General features: G+C 41.0%; 1 long non-coding RNA gene across 1 annotated transcript; it reads right to left on the reverse strand.

The window, feature by feature from the left end:
- Positions 1-368: 368 nt before the first annotated feature.
- LOC134488952 (uncharacterized) lies at positions 369-6,085 on the reverse strand. The gene is made up of 3 exons (XR_010067062.1): positions 5,775-6,085; positions 3,343-3,536; positions 369-2,313 (listed from the first exon to the last, which is right to left on the reverse strand). It is a non-coding gene; the product is annotated as an uncharacterized LOC134488952 (long non-coding RNA).
- Positions 6,086-6,971: the final 886 nt, after the last annotated feature.

Genomic DNA, 6,971 nt, shown 5'->3' on the forward strand with positions numbered 1-6,971 from the left:
CAATACTCAGAGAAACAAAACAAAAAGTAAGGAAGGCAGCGTGGCTGTTTTTTATTCTTGATAGTCCATGATTTTGTGCTTGATAGTAACTGTCTCTTATTATGTTCCCTGGGGGTTTCCTGGGATCAGGAGATAAATGAGAATATAAGGTAGCTTTGGGGGAAAAAAACAACTAGAAGGGTCTGTTCCTTAGAGTAGAAGGTGGATTTGGTTTTACTTGACAACAGACATTTGCAAAGTGGTAGTTGCATGGATAGGAGAAAAAACATTCAAGCAAACCTGAAAAGGAGCTATACTGAGAAGAAAATAATGCAATACTTTCAACAATCGAAGTCTAAAACACTGATGAGTATTTACATCAATTTGAAAGCCCTACTTGGATTGGACCCAGACAGCCTATCTTTTCCTTCATCTTGTCAAACAGAGGACTGTGGTGGGATTGTGCCTCTGGAGAACAAACAGTGCTGGAAGCTATGACTCTTAGCTAGAGCAAAGGCTGCCTTGGGAATTCAGTGGCTTCCCGCTCCAAGATGATGTCAGGGCCCATATATGGTGAAAGAGATGGTGATACTATGCACTCTTCCTGACAGCATATAAATGACATCAGCATAGAATTGGTGGATTTGGCTTGGAGGTACATCCTTTGGAAGTCCTTTTTTAAAGAGAAGGACAACAAATGAGGTAGAACCCAAGATGTTCTCCTGCAGATGTATGTTCCATAAACCATTCAAGAGGCTTTTAGTTTCAACTTTGCTGAGTTTCCTAATTCAGGATAATGTTTGGCATTGTGGTAATGTTTGATTACTGAATTTAGTACCCTAAAATACACCTTTGATGTTAATTATTTTAAATATTGTAAGGACTGAATCACAGGTACGCATGGTAGGTTTTTATTACCAGCATCATTAATTTGGGTTAGAAGTCAACATTTTCACTTAAGGCAATGTTGCACTCCCTACTAAGACTCAAACACCTGCATGATGTCTCATTTATTTAGTTAAACCAACTCCTAATTTCGTGAGCTAGTGCTCCCAAAAGTTGTCTTTGAGGGCTCTTGATCTTTTTCATATTTTAGAGTCTCTTCAGTGACAAATTTATTCAGTGCTCTTGTAGACAGATCAACAACCAAACACAAAGAGCTTTAAACATAAATTAAAACCTGTGTTGCAATATATTCTCCTCAAAGATAATACAACCAAGTGACTATGTAAAAGAATTGGCTGTGTACATTTTGGACTGGCCTATGAAGACATGAGCCAGTTTGGTCTAGTGGTTAAGGCAACGGGCTAGAAACTGGGAGACTGAGAGTTCTAGTCCCACCTTAGGCACAAAGCCAGCTGGGTGACCTTGGGCCAATCCTTCTCTCTCAGCCCTAGGAAGCAGGCAATGGCAAAGCACTTCTGAAAAACCTGCCAAGAAAACCACAGGCACTTGTCCAGGCAGTCTCCAAGAATTGGACATGATTGAACAGATTAAAAAAAAAATGAAGGCATAGCTCAGTCAACAATTGGAGAAGCCATATTCCCTTAGGTTAAAATATAAACATGGTGACCCTTGAAGTACTTGTCCAGCTCAATCTTCAATGATCTGAAACCACAAACACCTCCTTCCCTTCCACTCTCTATTATCTTGCTTGTATTTCAGAGGTAATAGAGAGTAGAAAAAAATGTTGCATTTTTTCCTCACAGTTTTTATTCAGTTTGATGAGACAGAGATTGCTTTAGAAATGTGTTTCAAACCACAAGAAAATTTCAGTGAAATTTCCATAAGTGAAATATGGTGTTCTTGTGCTTGTATAGTTACCAAGTGGTCAAGGAATGCCTGTCTGAACGTCCTGACTTTCATTGTGCAACCGTATCTCCACCCCCCTCCCATACAGCAACTCGTGTCAGCCCCATGGCATGGGAACCCGTTACGATGTTTTTCAGGAACATTGGAACAGTAACCATGACAGAACGGTGAGGTAAGAAGATATATTTCTTCACCTTCCAGACCCATATCTTCAGCTGGCCAAACTGCACACAATCTTAGAAGCACAAAAAAATGAACATGACAGTGATTAGCTAAACCAGCCCAGCATAATTCCTTTAAATCACTACCATACACTTTGGGAATCCTACTTGGAATCTGGCATAAGGAACCACACAAAGCAAACTGACTGCATTAAATCATTACACAACCATTTTACAGGCTTTAGTCTTTCGTAACAGGTGAGACAGTGGGCTAGATCCTTATCAGAAAATGGGCACAGCTCCATCTATTGCAGTAGAATCATGCTTGCATACCGCAACCAGGTGCTTAGCCAAATTTCATCTGCAAGAGAAGCAGAAATTGAAGTGTTACTGCCATCTCCCTTCAAGCCTTAAGGAAGTAGCTTGAACCACATATTTCAGTAGAGCTTCACAGAGCTCCTCTTCACAAGTAGTTCAACAAAGCCCTCAGAGACCAAAGTGCTGAATCGGCACTCATGTAAGCAAGTCACACACTTCCTCACTCAATCCAGTTTTACTGGCATCTTATCTACTTTCCAGATAGTTGCTGGCTCATAAAAAGTTTGAATCAAGTCTAAAGCCCATTATTTAAAAAATTCAGCCCCTTGTTTCTCACTAAGCTTTATTACCTCCCAGTGACTTGCTTGCAGGCTTATGGTTTCAGTGGATAATGCAACTTCTCTCCTATCATATTAGTGGAGAATCCACAGCTGTTTTCCTCCAAGATAAGAGAGACTTGGAAATTTAGGATGATAAGGCATAACCCAAAGAGAAACACCTGTTTCACTTTCACTGGCGTATGCCAATATTGGTTGGCTCATTCTTGATATAACGCCAGAAAATAGAGTTTTCCTACTCCAGGTCCTAGCATTCATCTCCTGGCAAGGAAATCATTGCTCTTGTTTCCAAGGTCCAAGGTCCTTTTCCTTGGACAAGCATTACACGGACTGTTAGGTGTGTGTGTGTGTGTGTGTGTGTGTGTGTGTGTGGGTGGGTGGGTGGGTGGAGAGAAAGGTATTCTTCTCACCAAGGTAACTGGCAACAACTTAGTTCTGGACTTACTTGTAGTATGAAATGTAGGTGATATAGGTGTCCATTCCTAACCATGATGATGACAAACATGTATAAAATGTGCATCATAATGCAAGCTCCACCATTTTACTCTTGCATCATGACATCCCATGCAAGTGCATAAGGGGTGGAGTTTATGTTGTGATGTCACATGTTTTGTCACTCTCTTTCTCTCCCCCTCACCTATGTGTACTGAAACATTTGGAAATCAATGCCCAAGACTGTGAATCCTAAAAGCAGTGGTTTGTTATTTTTTAAAGAAAGAAATGAAAAAGAGCACCTCATAAAGTCAACCACTTTCCAATAGTAGAAGCTGGAGATGATATGTTTGATTTTATCCTTTCATGATCTCTTCCTGGCTCAATGTCATTCTGTCCACAGAGGCAGTTAGAGGACCATTCCCCTACCTCTTCCATGAAAATAACCTCTGGAAGCAAGACTAGGAAAGATCTCTGCTGAAGCCTTGAAGAATTGCTGCCAATGAGATTAGGCAAGATAACACGTCACGTGTTATTCTTTTAAAATACAAAGAGAGAGAGAGAGAGAGAGAGAAAGAGAAGAAGAAAGAGGAGGAAGAGGAAGCCTGATGACTTCATGCACTGATTCACATAGCTTCCTTGGCATCTGTACTGAAGCAGTTTCTCCCTCCTTCCTTCTGCATTATTTTTTCCCCCCACTTTCCAATCTAGTAACTCTTGGTGATCTCACCTTCAAATACTGATCAGTGTGGCTATGCAGCATTGTGGAAATAACGTGGAAAGATTATTTAGATCGTGCAGGAGTGCAACCATAGCAGCTATTTTTAACCTTTTAAAGCAGCTGTCTTTTTCGAGAATAACAAGGTTAGACTTGCATAGCATTAGACATGTGCTACCTTAATGAGCTGCCGACAGGTTCTACATCTGTGCCCTGATGTGCTCAGAAGTATCTTTTCCAAGTTATTTCCAAAATGACACTAATCAGATCCAAGCCATCTTAGCTTTTTGAAATTAGCCAAGATTGGCTCAATTGTAAAAGAAGAACAAAAACATAGCCCTAACACCTGTTTGTATAAATTATACATATGGCCTGGTCTTTGCGATACATGGATTTGGAATGGTGACAGTGGAATAACCCAGCGGTGTTCAGTGAATGGAAAACAGGACAAGTCGTCACAAGGTAAAGGGTTAAGGTTTATGATGCACCTTCAATTGAGCCAGAAGGTAATTGGCAGCTAGCACAGTTAACTTAAGAAATCGGTAACTCAAGTTTTCCTAGAAGATGGGCCAATTAGCAAGCATATCTTGAGCACAGTGCAGTAATCTAGTGGTTATGAAAGCCTCTTTTGAATGCTCTATGAAGCTACAGGATCACAGTACCTGGCTGCCTGATACATCACTGAGAAAGCGCACTGGAACCTCAGTTTGTAGTATCTCCGTGGCAGAGAGAAAAAAAAAGAACCAGGACTTTGAAATCATCTGCTCACGTTTTTGGAAAGGTGGCTCTTTTTAAAATGCATAATTAAAGACAATACCATGCAGTCAAAATACCGTAAGTATGGTAGCATTAAATCATACGTCCCAAATAGAATTTCAGTAAATAAAGCAACGGTTCAAACAGTAAAGACTGTAATGCTCAGTTTGAGAATCCATGAAAATGAGTTGATTAGTTAGCAGAAACACAGTTGTGAATTTGAAGGAAGATTTGTTGAGCTTCTGCACTGAAATGTTTTCTCTCTTAATTGGGTGTAACCCCTTTCTTTGCTTTAGGTCTAAAGGGAGATGGTTTCTCTTGTCAGTTAAATCATAATTCTAATTGTTTTACAAGATTGCTCATTGTGGTGGTGTCCCAAGCTGTGCCTTTTAATTCAGGAATGTCTGCCCATGCTGTATAATGCAGAATTACTCAGAAGCCTCATTGCGTTCGTTGAGATTGGAGCCAAATTTCTGGATACTTTCAAAATAGCCTGCTTAAGTTTGCCACTTCTATTCTGAAGGCTAAAAGCATCTTTATGAGGCCTCTCCCACAATCCTCCCTCCTTTACTATTTGTAGATGGTCCTGGTAGAAAAGAAGATAGCATTTGTAGATATCTGAGTTACACAGATCGAAAAATGCAAAGTGAAAAGGGGGGGAGGGTGGATGGGTTAAAATTTCTGTTCCTTATCAGCCAGGTAACTGATTCACCACACCAATTCCTTGTCTCTGTCACCCATTGGAATCCAAACACTGCTTTGTAATCTTTTCCCTGTTCAATCTTTGGAAGCATCCCCTCCCTGTTAGTGATGATGCCAGCAGTTTATTTTTCAGGTTTCATGCAAGAAGAATGTCATGCAATTCTCTTCAGAGCTGGTATTAAAAATGACTTACAGTTAACAGAACATGAGTGTTATGTATCTGAAGAGCACCTTTAATGTGAAACTTTCCAACTGCTTTACACATGAATAGATGCCTCGTCCCCACCCAGGGGAGACAGTCGCGTCTCATTCCCATATTAGAGATGGAGACACTGAGAATAAGACAGTAATCCTGATGGCTCCCAGCACGTGAAGCACAAGCTAGCAAGCTACTGTGCCTGCCAACTGTCCTCTCTTCTCAAGCAGCAGCTTAGCATCTTGGCTCCAGGGTTTTTCTTACATTACCCTGGCATTAGCCAGAGTTAGGATTTCTACCCATTCTAGAAAGTCTATAGGAGAGATGGCTACATTTTCTCTGGAATATACAGTAGAACATACCTGTAGGTTTGTCAGTTTGCTGGTCAAAATGCCCCAAGATAATGTCGTGCTCTGGTAAAAACCTCAGAGTTGTAGAGGAGAGATCAGCTGTTTATCTCTGCTGTGCCAACCATTCTGAGTGATCTCTGAACTGGAATTCTGGAATTTTTATTTTTACAAAGACGCCACTGCAGAGGGGAGGGGTCCCATATCCAAACAGTTCTCAACATTTGGTATGGGGATTTCAACTCTAACATTTCCAGATCAAAACAGCCCTTTGGAGCTGCTCTTTGCCCCACAAGGGGAAAAGAGAGGCAGCGGAGGAGGAGTTGTGGGTTCCAGAAGAACAATCCTACATGGGGGTGAGAGAATTAAAACTGCTTTAGCCAAAGCTCCACCGAGTTTGTACGGACAAGGAGAAAATGAGAAGCTATTGTTTGCAGAGCATTTGGCAGGGGGGGGGGGGGAATGGTAGTACAGGTCCCAAGTTTCTTCTCCCTAGGCTTCCCTGTTCATGCTGTTTTGCCTTCTGCTCATGTTAGAAAACAGCCACAGAGACATTTGAAATGGGATCTGCCCCTCTGAGAGTGACTCTCTGCTTGCCCTTGATGTCCCACAGGTATTCTTAACCCTTCACTGTAGCTGTTCAGTATGGTTCTAAAAGGTACAATCCCTGAGTGCTTCTGCCCTCCTTGTGACAAGGGCAGTTTCACTTTAACACACACACACACACACACACACGGGATGAAGCAATCCTGAACCAAGTAGCAGGTGTATGCTTTTACAAGCCCTTTGACATGTGCAGTTTTAGCAGAGATCTGCAAGTGATGGCAAATCAAGCTGGCTTAGTTTCAGGTTTGTTAAACAAAAAGTCAGCAGATCCATAGAGGAATTAACAATACCCAACTTACCAAAAATTAATCCTTACATGTCCAAGTCGCCTGAAGGAGAAGGCAGAAGGCAATAAGAGCTTTTGGATTACAGAGCAAAGAGAAAGACTTCTTTCCCTTTGCAGTGCGATTGAAGAAGTTTCTGAAGTTGAAAGAAAAGTCAAGAGTCCAGGGTTCTGGGTTATTCCTGATAGCCTAAAGGTGGTGGAAATTCAAAGAAATTAAAAGATTTAAATTAAAATTAATTTAAAAGAATTTAAAAGAAAAAATGTCTATTTCTCCTTTCCTTTCCTTGATGTTACTCAAGTGGTAGAACTTCCTTCTTTCC

Source organism: Candoia aspera, chromosome 1 (genome assembly GCF_035149785.1).
Source record: "Candoia aspera isolate rCanAsp1 chromosome 1, rCanAsp1.hap2, whole genome shotgun sequence".
Taxonomy (NCBI): domain Eukaryota; kingdom Metazoa; phylum Chordata; class Lepidosauria; order Squamata; family Boidae; genus Candoia; species Candoia aspera.